The 20908-nt window shown below is 38.3% G+C and overlaps 2 non-coding genes and 1 pseudogene across 2 annotated transcripts; 2 read left to right on the top strand and 1 right to left on the bottom strand.

Moving 5' to 3' along the window:
• The first annotated feature begins 4850 nt into the window (after positions 1-4850).
• Positions 4851-4940, top strand: LOC119471333. Its single transcript, XR_005200363.1, has one exon. It is a non-coding gene; the product is annotated as a small nucleolar RNA Z122 (small nucleolar RNA).
• Positions 4941-16735: 11795 nt separating this feature from the next.
• On the bottom strand, positions 16736-17416 carry LOC108304697 (annotated as a pseudogene).
• Positions 17417-19357: 1941 nt separating this feature from the next.
• Positions 19358-19462, top strand: LOC119471327. Its single transcript, XR_005200358.1, has one exon. It is a non-coding gene; the product is annotated as a U6 spliceosomal RNA (small nuclear RNA).
• The last annotated feature ends 1446 nt before the right edge of the window (positions 19463-20908 follow it).

Genomic DNA, 20908 nt, shown 5'->3' with positions numbered 1-20908 from the left:
AAGAACAATTTTTTCTTTTCTTCTCCCATAAAAATGGGTTCACTGTTCTTTATTTAGTCTAACAGAAGGATCCATGTACCAGCACTGCCTTAGCTTTGCTTGGCTTCAATTACACAAACTAACCACACTCAGTTGGATGGCAACTGCCATAGCTGTGTGCCTGCCGTCTCCAAATTCATGAGTGGAGTTTTTCCACCCACAGTGTCAGGTACAAGATCTGAAATAAGGATTAAATTCTCTAGTACAAATAAGGGGAAAATTTAAATGAAATAATACTTCTGCTAAGCTTAAGTTATACCAAACTGCTTCCCATACGGAATAATACTAAAAGCTGTCAGGTTTTCAATTGATTAATCACTATCATCCTGGCACTATGGTAACTTCCTTTACAAATACTATCTCACTTAACACTTTATCTTTTAAGGAAGGCAATATGGAATTCATCTATAGAGTAATTTATCAAATTCTTAACTGCTTGCATATATTTCTCTCTTACTTTTTTTTCAATCATAGTTTGTTTTAGTCCAGTTGAGCTGTTGGTCCTCCCCTCCATTTGTGGTCCCTGAGGGCTGTCAACTCCCCGTTGCCATGAAATACCAATTACATACTTCCAGACCGCTAATCTCTCTCCACCCCACCAGCTTTCCTGCTTCTGACCACAGAGTGACAACATCAGCTGCACCATGCCACGGAAAACAGGACTCAACAATTTAGGAGAACCAGCTCAGCTAAGAGAGTTTCCTGAGTTGTGAAAACCCTCTTAACACATCAATATTGCATTAACCTAATGTCACCTGCTTTTCTTTTGGGCACAGGGGTTATTAGGCATGTGAACATCTTCAGTCCAACCACAAACGGAAACAGGACAGTTGCTTTTGGCCCAAGGCGGGCTTCTCACCTTGGCAATAGGGTGGTGCAGCTCCATGGGCAATATGGCAAAGTGAAAATCCTGTTGTTGTGCCACCTAGAAAACCAGGATATTGTGGAACCCTGAGCTAGTATTTAACTTTTTGGCTCTACTGTGAGCCAAATTTGAGGTGCCTTATAAAAACAGTTGCATAACTCCTGGTCAAACATTAAAGAAAATACTTCCAAGAGTGAGCACTGCCCATTGACTGTCCCTACCTACAGTTTAGGTCATATATTTTGCAACCGCATTCAACCAAGGCTTGTATGGACCCTCATCAGGTCTCAGGGTTCTTCTCTGGTTCAAAAAACCCTGACAGGACTAATGAAATTGTATTTTTCCAACTGTACACTCACTTTCAAAACATCATATCACTAAGCCTAGGTATGATATCCTCAACTTCTTTTCTAGTGTGCCTCTTTATTATTAATGAGCACAATTGCTCATTCTTGGGACTGATGGGCTCTTATGGGGATTTTAGAGTTTAAAACAGAACTTAAAGGTTTATAAGTCAATTATTTTCTGATTATTTTTTTTCTTTTTGTTTTTTTCTGCCCTTTTCTTTAACCTAAAATGCGTTGCTGGGTCCTAATGCTACGGTGAACATGGGATAAAAATAGATTCCGGTAAGATTTTGTTTTGTTTTGTTTTTTAGATGGAGCCTCTTTCTGTTGCCAGGCTGGAGTGCTGTGGTGTGACCTCGGCTCACTGCACCCTCCACCTCCAGGGTTCAAGCAATTCTCTGTGTCAGCCTCCTGAGTAGCTGAGATTACAGGCACCCACCACCATGCTCAGCTAATTTTTGTACTTTTAATAGAGATGGGGTTTCACCATCTTGGCCAGGCTGGTCTTGAACTCCTGACCTCATGATCCACCGCCTCAGCCTCCCAAAGTGCTGGGATCACAGGCGTGAGCCACCGCGCCCAGCCAAAAATAGATCCTGGTAATACGTTACAAACCGCCAAATTCATCCATCTTTCATGTATTCCAGATCTTCCACAAAAGTGTCAGATATAACTACTTTCAAGTCTTCTTAAACTGTTTCTGAAGATCCAGTTTTATTAAAGATCTTGTGGGGAGTTGAGAAGCAAGTAAAGAAAGTATCACAATAAATCATTATTCTCTTCGTTTGTTTTTATAATGGGGAAGTGACATCATAGGGTTCATTAAGACTCAGCCACAACCACACAGCATTGCAGTATATGGGAGACACAGTATCAAAATTCCATCTATGATCTAATACTCTCTCACATACTGTGATACACAACACCTGATACTGGATTAAACTCAGACACTCATTTCTTTCCAAAGACTTTGCAGGACAAATCATTCCCTAAGCAAGTGTTGTTTCTGACCCAATGCCTACTCAGTGTTCTTAAGTAAAAATATTGAACACAGCACTAGAATAGGCTATTTGTTAATAAGGGAACTGAAACTGTAATACAATATGTACATTTTTTATTATGAAACAAATAACTTTTGACAGCAGATCAATGTTATACTTCTATTATGAACATTTTCCCTAAGTACAGAAAAAATGACTATAAAGAAAAAGAATTAAGCCATTCAGTGCTTTTTTTTTTTTTTTTTTTTTTTTTTTTTTTTTTTTTGGCAGAGTCTCACTCTGTCACCCAGGCTGGAGTGCAGTGGTACAATCTCAGCTCACCGCAACCTCTGCCTCCCAAGTTCAAGTGATTCTCCTGCCTCAGTCTCCCTCATACCTGGGGTTACAGGCATGTGCCACCATGTCTGGCTAAATTTTGTATTTTTAGTAGAGATGGGGTTTCACCATCTTGGCCGGGCTGGTCTCAAAGTCCTGACCTCAGGTGATCTGCCCACCTCAGCCTCCCAAACTGCTGGGATTACTGGCGTGAGCCATCATGCCTGGCCCCATTCACTGCTTCTGAAGAATGCTTTATTCTGCCATTCTGGAGATAGCTGGCACTCCCCTCTGATTTGTGGCTATTAATGATAAACTGACAGTGGAAATCGCAGTCAAGTATATATACTTTCCTCTGCTTTTAAAAATCTTGCTTAAAGTCTTATTAAAATTTGAAAAACACAGTGAATACCTCGTTGTTCTAATCAGAATCTGTTCAGGATCACCGGTTATTTCCACTTACTACCAAGAATTGAAGGATGTATGATTTTTTTCTACTCCTTATAGCATATATGGCTAATGCAAATATCACCAGCCCAAATTTTCTCTGCATTTCAGCCCAGAATAGGTAAAAGCTTTGGGTTCCATAAATGTTTCAAATAATTTAAAGGGGCACTACTGATTATCTTTCCATTGTAATGTGCTTGGCAGGATAACTTGTATGTGTCCTCCTTTAGCCACTCCTTGAGCAGACTGCAACCCCAGCCTCAGAGACTTTGGCAAAGTCAGAGGCAGAAAGAAAGAAAATAATGCTTTGAGGGTCAGGAAGTCAGGCAGAAAAGAGAAGCAATGTATTTGATAAGCTGAAATATATCCTGAAAAAGGAGAGATATCTATAAGTCCCCTAAGTATTGCCTACATATGCTCTGACAGCAACCTAAGAAAGTGGTGAGACTTCAAAGAGGGAATGGTTGAGTAGGGTGTGTAAGGAGCCAAGATCTCAGACAACAAGATTCCCTGGTCATAAAAATCTCCTGTGCTCAAGTGCTGCACAGAAACAGCAGAGCTTCAAACTAAAGTACAGTGTAGATTGAATTCATGTTGTAACTGCAGTTCAACTATTGCAGGCTACTGACCGATATCTGAATAAGCTTCTCCAATGCTTTAGGACCAAGCAGCGACACAAAGTTTTGGCAGATGGGAAAAACCAGTCATACTGACCATGAAATCTGGAGTCTCAAGATTTATAAAAAATTTTTAATGTGGTATTTTTTGTACAAATATGTTCATTTTGCTTTGATAAAGAGGCAAACTTCTCTGATACATCAGGTGCTGTTAACATAACAAAAGCCCAATTCCCAACTATGTATTCTTGAAAGTCAGAAAAACTGGTTTCTCTCCTTACTTCTACCTTGGGTATGTGCTTTGATCTTGAATAAGTCACTGAAGTGTGCTCAGCTTCAAGTTCCTTATCCTTAAAATGGGAATAAGCATACCTGTCAGTCTTATCTCATAGGGCCGGTAGACACAGAATTACCAGTAGTAGCAGTAGTACCAGAGTTAGAATTGGTGCTGTTGTTGCCGTTGTGGCTTATTTTGTTATGACATGTCTTTAAAATGGTATAACTTCCCTAATAACGTCTACCAATGACAATTATTAATATAATAACTGATAAACGGCATAGTTTCTCTAGCTGGAAAATGTGAATGTTGCAGATAATATAAATGTGCTTTTATATATTTACTTATGTTTTGATAAAGGTATTAAGCAATAACTAGAAATCAGCTTAGGGGTTATATTTTTAAAAGAAGGATAATTATAAAGAGCTCTTTGAAAAGTCACTTATTAAATTTATCAACCAACTGAGAAGATTGCTGGTTCATTTCTGATCATGTGAGTAATATTCAAATATGGGCAGTTTGCCTTTTAAAAGACATTCCAATAACCAAATTTTGATGGCAAACTGATTTGAAATAGAGCATAGTATCCTAACCAAGTAATATTTTTGCTTTAAGTCAGGGAAACAAGAGCTGCAGAACCAGGAAATGTGAAGAAGCATGAAAAATATTTAATCAACAGTTATTCCTCTATAGGAAAATCACTGGTGTCCATAAAATGAAGCAGATAACAGCATTGTTCTCCTTCTTAGTATTATGGGAGGCAGTTCTAGGCATTCAATTTCTTTCAGTTAAAGGAAGAAAGAACAGAGAACAGAATGCTGAAATCTGGCAGGGAATGGGGCTGGGAGGGTGCAGGTAAGCAGTGGGGAGAGGTATGGAATCTACATAACATTCCAAAGATGAATTAGAGCTAGGAATGCTACTTTTATAAACTATGCAGACAAAGGGAAATGATGAATAAAACCATTAAAAAATATCTCAGGGATCTGAATTTTACCAGACTATAATTTGCAAAACCTTGATATTCCCTTTAACATAACTATATTATCATAGAAAACCCTGAAGTCAGTAAGTAGTTCCTACTACTCAACTAATAAGTTACCTATTACAACAATAATCTAAAAATCTATCTTTAAGTGTAGCAGTGAAATGTTTCCATTATCTTTGGAGTTTTTTTCCTATTAGTGAAAAAGAGTGACTCATTAAAAATTACTCAGTAACTGATGATCATTCTAGTTAAAATCTAAAGGTAGCGTTTGGATTATTTAATTCACATGCATTATCACGTATTATGACAGGAAAAACATCATTTTACTATAATATTCTATCTTGATCAAAAACACTTAATAACCTTATGTTAGTTCATTTTTTCTACTTCCCTGAGATATTGGTCAGTCTTATGTGCCTACTCACAAAAGTGGAATAACCAACAAATTGTCATACAACTGGGACCCATAATCAGCATACCAAGACTCTGTTTTTAATCTAGAACAACTAGATTACAGCCACGTGACCCTGGCCACTTTGAAAAGCACATAGATTATTTTCATTGCACACACACACACACACACACACACACACACACACACCAATCTGTATTGGGAAATCAGACCTTTTCTTGCAACTATCAATTTGAGAAATAGGCATTGTTTTTGTGAGAGTGCAAGATAAACCTATTTTAAATGGATGACATAAAAAGTTCATTAGAGATGAACAAAGATTGCATTAGAAAACAAATGTTCACAAAAATCATCAGAGTTAATGCTGGAACATGGCCTGAGTTCATTTGCACTCAGAAGTACCACTTGGGCTGAATTATCTATAATGCTACACTCCCTCATGTGGTAAATGTAATGCAGTATTTGGGTAGGATTCTGTTTAGTTGGTTAGTTGGTTTTAAGCCACTGGGCCTTTAAAACTCTGATGCTCTTAAATCTGGGCCAAGAGATGGGATGTGACCACATTATGTCTTGTAAAGTCTGTATTAATCTCCTTTTCCTGTTGTCTAATCTCCCATCTCTCAATACTGAGAGGATGAAGAGTAGACTAGGTAGTCACAGTATAAGGCTATGCAGGGGTACATTAGCATGAATTTAAGTAGTAGATTAGATGAGTAAAAATCCATTACATCTACTCCTTTGTCCATAAGCTGGGACAAAGCATGTGATTTGACTGTTGCCCTTAAAGGGGTCCAGGATGGCCCCTGGTGGGAAACCAAAACTGCACTCCAGAAAATCATTACCAGTTCTTTCAGTTCTTATTCATGACTTTGATGCTTTTAAATTCTTTTAGGGATTATTACCAACATGGCCACTGTAATCACTCACCTTGTAGTTATTGTGACTCCTAAGTGATGATTAGCTATTAAGCAAACAAAGTCTATTAGATTAATCTTAGGTAAACACCTATGCTGCCAACTGATTATTAGATAGCATGCAGAAGCTATTTCTTAAGGTGGTGACTTTTTGGAAGACTATATCACCAAGCTATCTCTTAAAATAGCTTTCAATTGGAGAATTTGGACTCATTCAGTCCAAATAAATGAGACCTGAGCCTAAAAGTTGGGTAATTTTTATTATTTAAATGTTTCATCCTGTGGTGATTTTGTCTTCCTCCACAGTCTTCTATTCAACATCAAGGCAATAAAAATGAGCTTTTAAAAAATTATTTTGGCAATGTAAGTAAATAAAAATATTTACTTATTCCTTAGGCATAGTCTAATTGAATGATATATTCTTAGCATTACCCCTGATATTTCATACATTAACAGACAAGTATAGTACACAACTGGGCATCTGTGGGGACAGGTTGACCATGGTAATATACCCAGAAGAAAAACTCTAAGTCAAAAACGTTGATAAGCAGGGTAGTTCTACTAAACTCTTTGTGGAAAAACAAAGGGCATTACATAACACAATACACAAGAAATCTTAAAACCTAAATAACAGCAGCTCTCTTTTTTTTAACATTCTCATTTCTGTGGTAGTTGCTGCCTTTCTTGTTCTCTGTCTCCTTGTTAATGTCTGTCTTTCCACGTATGTCTTGATCTTCGTCTCTGTTTGTTCTCTCATTACCTGTTTCTCTCTAGTTGTCTCTGCCGCCCTCTATCATGTGTCTCTCACTATCTCTGTCTTTTTTTTTTTTTTTTTTTACCGTTGTCAATCCAAATCTTTTTTTTTTCCCATTTATTTATTTTATTGCATTTTAGGTTTGGGGGTACATGTGAAGAACATGCAGAATTGTTGCATAGGAACACACATGGCAGTGTGATTTGCTGCCTTCCTCCCCATCACCTACATCTGGCATTTCTCCCCCTGCTATCTCTCCCCCGCCTCCCCCCCCCCACCCTCCCTCCCCTATTTCCCCCCAACTGACCAGAGTGTGTAGTGCTTCCCTCCCTGTGTCCATGTGTTCTCATTGTTCAACACCCACCTATGAGTGAGAACATGCGGTGTTTGATCTTCTGCTCTCCTGTCAGTTTGCTGAGAATGATGGTTTCCAGGTTCATCCATGTCCCTACAAAGGACCCAAACTCATCGTTTTTGATGGCTGCATAATATTCCATGGTGTATATGTGCCACATTTTCCCTATCCAGTCTATCATCGATGGGCATTTGGGTTGGTTCCAGGTCTTTGCTATTATCTCTGTCTTATGTGTGTGTTTGTATGTGTGTGTGTTTTTCTCTGTGTCTCTTTGTCTCTCCCTTTCCCTCTATCTCTACCTCCTCTTTGACTTTTCCACCAGCTTATTACTCCATCCTGACTGTGTAAGATTCTATCTCCCAAATCCTTTGTTCTCCAAGTGGGTCTATCCACCTTCTTCTGTATGTAAGGCAATCTTCAGCTGCTTTCATTTTCCGTCTTTATCTTTCACTCCACTCAGAAAATAAGGACTGTTATCTCTGAAATCCACCTTTCCTAGAAAACCAGAGATGGAAAATTGTAGATGCCTATAATTTTATCATCCTTTTCCACCAGTCTTATCTTTTATTATTTCCTTCTTTTCACTCTCCTTATAAAAGAGAGAATTTCTTGCAATTTCACCAACTACTCCCTTCTTAGAAGACCCTTTCCAGCTTGCCTAACTTATGACTTCCTCCTTTTCCCTGGCTAATTCCCATTGTTCTTTCAAACACTAAGTGTCACCTACCCAGAAAGGAGGTGGCCCCATTCAGTGTGGATTCAGATGTTCATTTAGTGCTTATAAAGCCTCCTGTGTTTACCCTTACAGCATTCATCACACTGATTAGGAATTGTTAATAGGTTTCAATGTCTTCTTCATAACACATGGCTTCACAGACATGTGAACACATGTATTTACAGTGCTGGTTCACAGCTGGTGCTTCGTAAACATCTGTTTAATGAAAATTGAAATTCTAAGGGATAAGAGTGATCCACGCCAATTTCCCTTTTCTTTGAAAGATTTCAATCTTAAATTACAAACAGAAAGATCAATGTGCAATTACCGATAAGCTTCTCTATCTTTCTTAGATGACCTCAGCAAAGAGGGAGAAAAAAAAACAGAGCTGCAACAGAGAGAGGAAGAAGACCAGGTTCAGTGGCAAAAATCACAAAGCAATTCTTGCAAATCATAAACTAAAAACATCTTGGCTACATAAAGCTGCTTTTAAAACACAGTCATATAATTAAAAAGATCATTTGTATAAGGGATGTCATAACTTTGGCCAACAGTTCTCTTACCACTGATTTAAGAACCTTGGAATAGGTAATTCCAAGGAAAAGACTTAAAATAAATGAAAATATATTCAAATTATAGTCAAATGAAAATGCTAGAGAGGAGATTGTTAGGTGGAATTTTTTTTAGGGTCCTAAATTTAACCATATGAGATTATTTTCCAAGTATCATCCTAGTCAATCTCTGAGAATGGATTTGCTTTTTAATACTAAACCACATTTCATCACATGGATGGATCCAAACCTCCCTTATTTAGCTATTTCCCTTGAACACAGATAATTTTCCATGTTATATATACAACGTATACACAGCATGATGGTAGCTTTTTCAGACTTGGCAAACTGGAACTACAAATATACAAAGATTTAATCATTTAAGCAATGATTAAAATCTGTTCTCTTCTCCCAATGAACTGAGTTACCTACACAAAATACTCTCTGTGGGGATATTACAGCTAACTGTTTCACAATGACATATAACAAAAAGATGAAAAAGGGGCAGGTTTATGATGTGTGAATGATGTGTTTAAGTCATTTTATAGACAAGCACTCTGTAAGGCACAACTATTTAACTGTAGGTTTAAACAATACCACACTAGGCATTGTTTAAATCTTATTTACCTGGACAATATTATTGATGTGCTAATTAACCAAATGCCTACAGAGTTTCTCTAAGTGTCAGGGACTGGTTAAGGTTTCTGCTATGAAGTTGAGGGTGTGAGTGAAGTTTTGGGAAGGTTGAATACCAAGAAGAAAAATAAGACTCGGCATCTAGCCCAGAGAAGCAGATAGTTAAATAAACAAGAGAGACTTGTAAACTTGCAATTCAGCAAAGAGGAAAACAATGACCCTTCTGGGTCCATTCAATGGATAAAATCTTAACCATAAAGTTTAAGACAGGCCTGCCAGGTATGCAAAAACGGAGCTAGAATATTGGAAATGAGTAGGGAGTAGTAGAGAAACTAGCTATAATGGTAAGATTTAGGAAAAAGAATTGCCAGGCTTTGATGACTGATGAGTGAGGGGGGCAAGAGAGATAACTCTTGGTTTCTCTGGATTTCTGATTTGGAAAACAAGTAGGTCCCGGTGTGCTGCAAGTTGTGTTCTCTGGAAGCAGATGCAAAAACAAAGATTGGCATGACAAGTATTTATTAGATATCAAATTCCCTAGAAGAAAGGTAGAGGAAGCAGTTAGATGGAAGAAGAAGATGAATTGCAATGCAGGCCTGATGCTTCCATCAATCTCTCAAGAGCTCTGGGGAGCACTTGGCTCATCAAAGTTGTCCTGAAGGGAGCTGAAATGACTGGGCCTTTATGCTGTCACTGTACTCAGTTATTGGTTATAGACCAGCCCAGAAATGACATGGTCTTAGGCTCTCTGAAGCTGAAGTGAAACCTGTGGGAGCTGACAACTAAGGCTGCTTACAGACAACCTTCCCAGCTACTGGCTATAAGTCCTCCTTGAGGGGAATCTGGGCAGCATTGGTTAGAGCAGGAAGTGGTTTGAGTGAATATAGAGTTCTGTCTTGCACATATTAAGATTGAAAGACTTAAAGACATCTAGCCAGAGCCAGTCTGTAGCCCAACTAGTTGTATGAGAAGTCTTTGAGTGCTGGAGACAAGTTTGGTCCAGGCACATAGATTTTGGAATTAGCAACATTCAAGTCTAAACTGAAGCAATGGGACTAGGCAGCCTCACCCAGGCATGTACAAAATGGCAGAAGAGGACCAAGGCTGGAAGCCAGGAGAGGACCACCCTTTTTTAAACAGCCAGAAAGTGAGGATATTGACAAGGTTAAAGAGAGAATAAGAATCTAAGAAGGATCATTTCATAGAAAAAAAAGAAGGAAAATTCTTCTAGGAGGAGAAATTGGACAGGAGTCAACACTTGCTTTAGAAAACTTCAATAAGATAAGGACCCAAGGGTCCAGTGTGTGTGTGTGTGTGTGTGTGTGTGTGTGCATGTGTGTGTGTGCGTGTGCATGTCTGGACATGTGCATGTGTGGGTGCATGTGTAAAGTGAGCTATCTATAAAGTCCAGACCTCAGGATCAAACTATATCTTATCTCAGCACTTCTATCTCCATCTGCCATCTTGTCCTTATCTTTAGTTTTGAAGAAGAAATGGTCTTTTCTCCATATTAAATGTTAAATCACTTGTTGGTTTATTGCATTTAACTCCTTTATTTATATATTTTTTCTTCAGTTGACTATTTCTACCAAGTCTCCTTATTTTCTGCCTTATTGCAACAGATATGCCCTATATTGGCAGGTAGAAGAGTTGGTAAAAATAAGTTTAGCTTGATGCCATCTTCTAGCTGACATTGTTTTCTCTATTTTCTTTCATTGATGACTTTTCTTGCATCAGGGGTATATTTCTATTATTTTTATTTCCTCTTCATTCATTCCCCACCACTGAAATTATTATTCTCTTGAAGACTGTTAATAACTACCTATGTTTTTCTGATCTTTGTATTCAAGTTATTAGGTAATAATTATAATTTTTGTTTTACCATTGAGGCTTAGAGAGATTCTTTGATGTGGCAGAGATGATACCATTACGAAGTGGTTCAACCAGGATTCAGTGTGGCATTTGCCTGGCTCCAAAGCTTTCCTAGAACAGCTCACTGCCTTTCTCACATTCAGGACTATTGATAAATTCAGAGATCTTTTTTCCTCATAATCCTTGTCATCAGCTACATTTGATATTTTGGCTTCCCTCTTTGTGGAAGACATCTGTTTTTGCCAGCCTGAAATTATTTTCTTCTAGATTGGGTAAGAGCATTCCAGTTTTCTCTTTAGAGACCCACCCACTTCTCTCATTTCTAACATGTCTATCTCAGCATATTAGGGCTGGTCTCACTCACTCCCAGATCTAGAAGTAAGCACATGACATAAAAGAGAGCAAATATAATAAGGCCAAAAATTCTGTGTATATGCCAGTGTTCCTTATTATTTTAGATGCCCCATCTCTACATAACCCTTCTACTTCTAGGGGGCAAGACTGACGTACCAGTTTGAAAAATGGACTTGCTGAAAATAACAACTACTTATATGATATGCTGAAATTCCTCTTTCCATTGCACCACGATGATCCAGCGCTTGGCTGGTGTCATCCCAATTCAGGCCTTAAGCTTATAATTGGCATGGCCAGCAGCCACCAGGAATGAGTTACAAGCTGGCCAGCTTGTTCTGTGAAATGATTTCGGGTCTTCTCATTTTCCTTCTGCTTTGTTCTTATTCTCTATGTGGTGTTAGTGTCCACCAGACTCTTGTTCCTTCAAATTTTAATTTATGCTGATTTCCATTTCCAAAAGTGGTAAACCTTGGGCTTCTCCATATATATATATATATATATATATATATATATATATATATATATATGTATGTATGTATATGGAGTCTCATTCTGTTGCCCAGGCTGGAGTGCAGTGGCAAGATCTCAGCTCACTGACTGCAACCTTTACCTCCCTGGTTCGAGTGATTCTCCTGCCTCAGCCTCCCGAGTAGCTGGGACTCAGGCAAACGCCACCATGCCTGGATAATTTTTGTATTTTTAGTAGAGACAGGCTTTCACCATATTGGCTAGACTGGTCTTCAACTCCTTATCTTTTTTGCCTCCCAAAGTGCTAGGATCACAGGCGTGAGCCATCGTGCCCTGCCCCAAAGTATTTTTTGTTGTCTATTTCTTGGTTTTAGTTGGGGTTTGGGGTTGTTTTGTATTTTTACTTGCCAAGTAATTCTGCCTATTTCTGGATGCTGCAGAGCACTTACAAACCCAAGGTCCAGCATCCAGGAACCCAAACATAGCACTAATCCATTTGGCCAATACCCAAACTGGTTATCCTGGTGCTTCAAAAGAGGAGGATCAGTCAATTTGCTGAATTCACATCTGTCTCTCCTGCTTATGAGCAAGAATCTCAGGGACGAGGACCAAGTCTGGTTAACTTTTGGACCTCCCAGTCCCTGAATAATACCATGGTAGTTATTCAGAAAATCCTTGCTAAATTAAGCTGGTTGGACTCCATATAGCTGAGGATTCTTGCCACAATTCTTAACTGTGGCAAGAATTCTCTCTCTAACCTGGAATGACTCAATATTTCCCTTACATATAAATAAGGGATGCTGATTGGAATTGTCTACAAAAGACTGTAATATTTTAATGTGCAAAAGTGAATATTATAAAATGTTCTTTATGACTATTACATAATAGAGAAAACCCACAAAGAAAAGAGGTTTTCATTTGTTATGATTCCTAAGCTTAATTTCAAATTTTATCTTTTTTATAAAAATGGCTTCTGGAAAAAAAATTTAGGGTTTGGAAGTTTTTATTGAAGTTGAATATAAGAAAATTCTAGAAGAGTGGAGAATCATATGATATTGGACAAGATCTAATTTTCCAAAGAAAGAAGCAGAATTTCTTTTGCATGTTTCTAGTCTTTTTCTACCTTTTTAGGTGATAGTATCTTCTTTATTTTGTTACCTACATGGCAAAAATAGAGAACAAAATGTGTGAGCACAGGAATTCTAAGCTGACTTTATCATCATGACAGAGATATGTTTAGGGCATCACAGAGGGATGTACTTTGGTCTCTCTGGGACAATGAAGTCAGCCTAAGAGTGGTTATGTCTTGTCTTAATGAAATCATAGAAAGATTTCTACTTGAAACTACCACAGGTAGAATAATATATTCATGAAATGATAGTTTTCTTCAGTGTATGAGGTTACATATAATGAAGAGTGACTCTATATGGAAGATGATACTGAAGTTTGACCATTAAATATTGAAGTATTGACTATTAAATAACTCCCCTGGTTTTCCCTCTTGAATTCCAAATCAACTGAGATGGGCAAAGGAGTGAGGCAGATGAAAATCAAAGTAGGACTCCTAGGGAATATGTGATAACAATAAGCTTCCCAATTATTAGCCTTGGAACTAAGCAAACATATTCACCCACTCACTCTGAGGGAAGAAAAGCAAGTTTACAACCATTACCATTAGCTTTCCATGTGGTCCGCTAGAGCAGATTCTCTGCAGGCAGGCAAATCCCAAAGACCAACGGGAGAAGAAAGAGCTACACTTGCCAGGTTCTCCTCCAAAACTCACCAATCTTGAAATCACTCTGCCTCTCCTGGGGCAGAGAAAGTAGAGAGTCTGAGAGGGGAAAATTGCTTTTGAAGGAAAAGACGAGTGAGGATTAAGAGCGCTTCTTGCCCCTATCAGCACCACCAAATGATGTGTACTTGGCACACTCCTGAGTGTGGGATTATAGTTGTGAGCCACTGTGCCGAGCCTTTTTAAACTTTCTTATAGAAACATCTTTTCCAAAATTCTGGATGCTCAAAATGATTATATTATCTCAAAAATGATACTTTCCCTGGAATGTATTGTTTGATGTGCTATATTGTTCTACAGTGTTTCAATTCTTAAGAAACTTTCTGTTAAATATGATGTTAACCTTGTTTATTATCCAATTTATCATAATTTATATTTTTAGTTTTATTAGAAATAAGTAGAAATTATTAGAAATGTTAGAAATTCTAATATTTCTAATTAGTCTAAATATTTCTAATAAGTATTATTAGAAATATTAGAAATTATTAGAAATAAGTATTATTAGAAATAAAATAAGTAAATTGTTAGTAATAAGTAAATTAGAAATATAAGTAAAATAATAAGTATTAGAAATATAAATTATGACAAATTGGATAGTAAACAAGGTTATCCAATTTATTAGAATTCAATTAGCCAGCTGTGGCATGAAAGATCTGCAGAAGATTTTCTTAGATGTTGTTACCTATGAAGAAGACTGAGAAAGAATGGCCAAGGGTGGGAAGCAAGCCAAGAAGAAATTCTCCTGGAATCCCACAGTGTGGGGGAATAAAAGTGAATTTATGCATTTTCTAAGAACTACATTAAAATTCTTTTCCCAACAATGATTTTGGCTTTTCAAGGTCATTTTCTAAGTGCTTCTTTTTAATGGTACCATGGATTATTTAAAGTTTGTCTTTTAACTTTCTTTTTTTATTATTTTTTTATTTTATAGAGACAGGATCTCCCTGTGATGCCCAGGCCGATCTTGAACTCCTGAGCTCAAGCTATTCTCCCAACTTGGCCTACCAAAGTCCTGGGAATCCAGCAGAGAAGATTCAAGAAGATTCCAGAAGTGGTCAAGATGTTGACGTTAAACAGTTAAGTAAAATAAGGACCGAAATACATATTTGCCTCTGGCAAGTAAGAAACTGCATACCTCAGTGAAAGTAGTTTTAGCAGAATGATGGACTGATAGCCATTTATAATGGGTTCAGGAGTAAATAATCTGTGGAATTGGAAACTGCTATTATGGAATGTAGATTTACACTTCTAAAGATTTAGTTATGAATAGAAGGAAAACGAAAGTACAAGATTTTACAAGATATGTTAGGTCAAGGGAAAATCGATATTCTTTCATAAAAATGACTACCAATCTAATAAGCATGCTGAAAACCTATAGTAATTAGTAGAACATTACTAATGTATTTCTACCTAATGGTATCATATAATAAATTACAACTAATTTCTGTGGTCCCTGCAATTAGACCATACAGTATACGATGGAACTAAATGTGACAAAAAGCAATATATACAAGAGATTTCTGAATGGACCAAGAACTTTATCAAAGGCTTCCTGGAGGGAGTAGACCTTGGTAGTCCCTTAAAATTTGGTGGAATTAAAAAAAAAAAAAAAACTTTGTAAAAAGGACAAAGATTTTTCAGGATGGCATTAGAAGGAAAAAGGTATTGATCAAGGCATAAAAATTAGAATGAAATTTTTATTTTTGAAATATAAAATTAAATGGAAATTCTTCCCATTGCCTGTTCTTCCTTCAGAGGCCCCAAACAATTGTTCAGACTCAACCCTCTTCTTCTCCTTCAGAAGACTCCAACCCTGGAATTATTAGTCAAACTAGACATAGGTCAGGGTGGAGAAAATAGGACAGATTGAGGTGCTTCATATGTTTTTTCTTTTTCCTTACCTAAGAACATATTTATAATATATCACAGGCAGTGATTACTATGTGCAAGATGCTAGTTCAAGCACTTTAATCTATATTAACTAATTTTTATAATTTCATTCTCACTATAACCCTGTAAGAAAAGTACTTCTATTTTGCATTTTACAATTGGGAAAACTAAGACACAGACAAGGTAAGCAAATTACCCAAGGTTATCCCGCTAGTAAGTAGAAGACCTAGGTTTTAAACCTAAACAGTCTGCTGCCTGAGGCTAGGGTCTCAAATGCTTTTCCTCTACTGCCTTTATCCTTATTCTATCTTCATTGTTATTTTCCACTAAGTAAAAGTAATGCAAGCTCAAGATCTAAAAATAAATAAATAAATAAATAAATAAAATCAAAAGTATACTGTCTAATAATGAAAAATGATGGTCCAAAACCCTACCTCTACACTCAATCACTGTTGGCTTTTTAATATTTTGATATATGTAAGTATGTTTTACTATAAATTTTATGAGTAATACATCCTTATATTATGTATTATTTTATAAGTAATACATACTTTATAAGTAATACATACTTATACTATACAAACACATATTCTGAAAGGTAAATACAAACCTGACAAAATTTCTATCTACCCAATGGTACAGACATATTAGAAAATTGACAAACAAACAGCAAAAGCCTCCCTACTCCCCACATATCCCAAAGCTAATTATCAATCCCAATTTGTATAATTCATCTTAAGAAAAATAATATTTGCACACAATCAAAATAGATATATCTATTGATACACTCCTTTAAAAAAAAGCACACCGATTAAATGAATCATCTTTATGCATATGCTGTGCTTTGCTTTTTAAATATAATAATAATTATTTAATTTTTATACAACAATAATTATTAAACAATCCCTAAAGAGTAGGTATTTTACAAATAATGATATATGTACAAAAGATGAATTAAGACACATTCAGAGCCATATGGTTTGGGGCTAATTCTTTGTTATGTAAACTTTTTTACTTTATATACGTGTGTGTGTGTGTGTGTGTGTGTGTGTGTGTGTGTGTGTTTGTACTTCCTATGAGCCAGGAAGTAGGGGAGATACAAAAGAATACAAAATGTCATCCCTGTTATTAGTAGCTTACTGTGAAGATCCAAGAAGATGTCAAATAAAGGCAAGTGTGTGTCAATGCCACCTTCTGCCCTGTTCTTTGGTCAGGGACTCCAGTACTTTGCTCCTGCAGCTGCAATCTTAGGCCCATCACCCCACTATTTTCTGAAGAATATAACCTTTTCTGGAAGAAATTCCCTTCTTCAATCTTTCAGGCCAATTAAGATTCTCAGAATAAGTGAACAGGATATTAAATACTTGATTGATAGCCAACATCCCTGAATGATAATTATTCCCACTCTGGTATCTGATCATGCATCCTTGGAATGACAGATAAGTGGGCTGTCTTGAAAGAGTATTCCTGGGCCTTTTAAAATGTCACCTTCTTCTGAATGCTTTCATCCATAAGTTCACCAAAGATAAAAACTTTGTTTACATCAACATCTTCAAGAGTGTATTCTGAGTCAGAAGTCAGGAACACAAGGGTTTCCAGAGGAAATAAACTAAAAGAAGTCTTCTTCCGTTATGTCCAGCAAGTCTCTAGAAAATTCATCTTCAAACACTCTTCACACAGGGCACTGTCTACTATGAATCCAGTGAGGCAGATCCAAAATGACCTATTAGATTTCGTTTGAGCCATACGACCTTCATAACTGTCCAGCCAGTCTACTCAATTCCTTCTTTGACATGTGGAGGATCATGCTCAAATTGATGTACAGCCTTTGTCCTGAGTGTTTGTTTTCCAAAATAATCTCTTTGCTTAAAGATCCCAGAAAATGTTAGCTGTGCTAGGGGCAGATTTCTGGATTTTCTGCACAATTGGCTTTTCTTCTTTCTTATTCTTGCTTCTTTTGCTCTTTACTGCAACTATCGTTTCCCAGTGTCTCTGTTTTCTCTGGACATTATTCTTATGATATCCAGAAAATCAAATTGCTTGAGAATGAGCACCATCCTGCACACCTGTGGTCAAGGTCTCTCCCTCCTGGCATTTGCATTCTGCATCAATCTGCAGAAGCTGGAAGCTTTCATGTTCACCTGTGTCCTCTATGATGCCTTCTTGCCCCTGCAGCACAGGTGACTGTGTTCTAAGCACTCCCTTCTAATTCTCAGTCCATGTATTTAGTCCACTGATCCCATCAAGCACTTTGCTTTTTTTCAATTGAAAATGTATCTCCAGGCCGGGCGCGGTGGCTCACGCCTGTAATCCAGCACTTTGGGAGGCCGAGGTGGGTGGATCACGAGGTCAAGAGATCAAGACCATCCTGGTCAACATGGTGAAATCCCGTCTCTACTAAAAATACAAAAATTAGCTGGGCATGGTGGCGCGTGCCTGTAATCCCAGCTACTCAGGAGGCTGAGGCAGGAGAATTGCCTGAANTTCCTTCCTTCCTTCCTTCTTTTTTTGAGACAGCGTCTCACTCTGTCACCCAGACTGGAGTGCAGTAGCATGATCATGACTCACTGCAGCCTTGAACTCTTGGGCTCAAGCGATCCTCCCACCTCAGCTGGGACCACAGGAGCACATCACCATGCCTGACCATTTTTTGTAGAGACGGGGTCTCACTATGTAGCCCAGGATACCTACCTCTGATCCTGCCTTGTCTGTCTTGAGAAGGTTTATCAGGTTGAAACCTTGAGTTTCTTCAAGAGTCTCCAGGAGGCTGGGGCTACTGAGTCATTCCTGTTGACCTCTTTCCTTGCCTTTGGGTCATCTGAGCCCCACTGCTCCCCTAGGCGGAAAGCTTTGGTATCTTTAGGGACATGCAACCTAACCCCTTCTCTTGCTCTTTCCCCTTTACTGGGTATACCCATCCCACCTCCTGTGGTGGAGAAAGGACAGTTCAAGGGAAATTCATTCTTCAGGCTTGATTCCTACTTAAACATCACAGGATACATTCCCTAGAAGAGGAAGGGTACATATGGACTGGCTTCCTCAGAAACATCAGGACAGAAAGATGCCTCCTTTCCCTACCCCCTCCCTAATTCAAACAGGGGCTGGGAGAGAGGAAGAGATTATTGTTTCGGGGGGGGCGGGCATGGATGGACTGACCACTGAAACTTCCTTTTCTTCTGGCACGGCCCTATTTGTAGAAGTGCCAGAGTCCTGAGGGGAAAAGCAAGAGAGGGAAAGAAAGAACATTATTTGAGAGTATTTGGCTGCAATTTTACAGTAAAGATCAAACAGAGAGGGGCCAGCATCATGCCCTCCCCATCCTTCTGTCCCTAGCATATGAATGTCCTGTGGTATGTCTCATAAACGCACGTGCATGCAAACACACACAGACACACACACAGACACACACACACACACACACACACACACACACACACACCCTTGCACTGTTGAAACCAGAGCTGCTGGCTCCAGGGAGGGGAGTGAAGAAGGAGCTGTGGACAGGTGTGGGTGGCCACATACCTGTCCTTCTGGGAGGTGACACTTCCATTACACCTCCACAGGTTTCATGTTAACCTCACCCTAGCTTTGGCCCAATGTTGTAAGGAGGGGCAGAAAGATGGCAGAGTTAAGCTGGCCCAAAGCCAACAAGCAAAGAGTTCTCTGCAGACCCTTGAAGTGCCAACAAATCAGTCCCAGCAAGGACCAAATCTGGAGAAAACTCAGCTTAAAGCACAGCAGTAGCATACTGGCTCCAGCCACACATGTACTAAAATTGGAATGCTATAGAGAGGATTACCAGGGCCCCTGCTTAAGGATGATAACACAAACTGATGAAGCCTTCCATATTTTTCAGTTTGTCAAGCATTTTATTCTTTCGAATAAAACCAACATGTCTATAACCTAACAAAAAAACAGAGATTGGGCCTAGATCACTGGGTGAACTTCAGTGATGGCTGAGAGAAGTGCCCTAGAGACTTCTCGAGGGTTGGGGGAAGCCCTGTCTTCCCTGAGGGATTGTCGGGGGGCAGGGTGCAGGCCTAGGGTAAAGGTTGGGTTCTGGACTGCAGAAAGTGACCCTGGGAGCCCAAAACCTTTGGCACTGCTGAATCAGGAGAAGGGATTACCTGACTGGCCTCATGTCACCCCCAGTAGGCTGGGGCTGGGCCGTAATTGGCTGTAATTTGTTGATGAATGCAATTTGCAGCTGCCTGCTCTCCCTGTGACAGGCCTCAATTAGAGCGGCCAGAGGGATCGAGGGTGGGAGGGGAGCTGGGACGTTGTTTCCAATTCCTTTTCCCGGTCGGCTCTCAGCACTCTGCTGCATCCCAAAACAAGAAGAGGTTCTTGAGGCCAGTTAATTGTCCCCCCACTTACAGACAGTGATATAATTTTAGAACATGTGGAGAGTGAGAAAGGCCTTCCTGCAGGGTGGTCTAGATGCTGTGGATTTAAAAACTTGACCACATTACGTGTTTAGTATTTTCTTATTTGTTTTAGAGCTTCTGAAAATTCTATAGGAAAGAAGACTTTTGAGCTAAAAATCTTAATTTCTATCTTATAGTCCTTTCACCCTCTTACCAGATAAAGGAAAAAAAAAATCAGAATGATGGAAAAGAGAGAGAGAAAGAAAGCAATGGAGAAACCCTATCTCTACTGAAAATACAAAGTTAGCCAGGCATGGTGGCACATGCCTATAATCCCAGCTACTTGGTAGGCTGAGGCAGGAGAATTGCTTGAACCGGGTAGGCAGAGGTTGTGGTGAGCCAAGATCGCACCATTGCACTCCAGCCTGGCAACAAAAGTGAACCTCCGTCTCAAAAAAAAAAAAAAAAGAAAATGTATCTCCAGTATTTTTCCACATGAGGATACACACATCTACTTTATTTTCTTTTAAAGGTTGCATGATATACAGTAAGATTATACTATAATTTACTTAACTAATATTTATATATATTGATGGATACTTTTGTTTACAGTTGTTTTAATTTTTCCAGTTGTATTTTTCTTGGATTTGCTGTGAAATTAAAAGTTAATGCAAGTTAAAAAAATGTTTTTTTCTCTCTAGCAGAAATTTAATTATAGTATCTTACAAAAACAACTGTACATGAAAGTCAAGACCTAAAGATGAAATAGTCTGAAATGTGGCATGATTTTAAGTGTTAGCAAATATATTTGACTTTTGCACTTAGGATGTTTTTAAGTGACAAATGTTACATAGCTATAACACTGGATGTATAAAGAAAGCATTGTAATCTCAACATGCTCCTTAGCTTACCAGTAAACAGTTCTGTGTATA

This window comes from Cebus imitator, unplaced genomic scaffold (assembly GCF_001604975.1).
Source record: "Cebus imitator isolate Cc_AM_T3 unplaced genomic scaffold, Cebus_imitator-1.0 Scaffold56, whole genome shotgun sequence".
Lineage (NCBI taxonomy): Eukaryota > Metazoa > Chordata > Mammalia > Primates > Cebidae > Cebus > Cebus imitator.
This window is presented reverse-complemented; position numbering and strand designations above follow the sequence as displayed.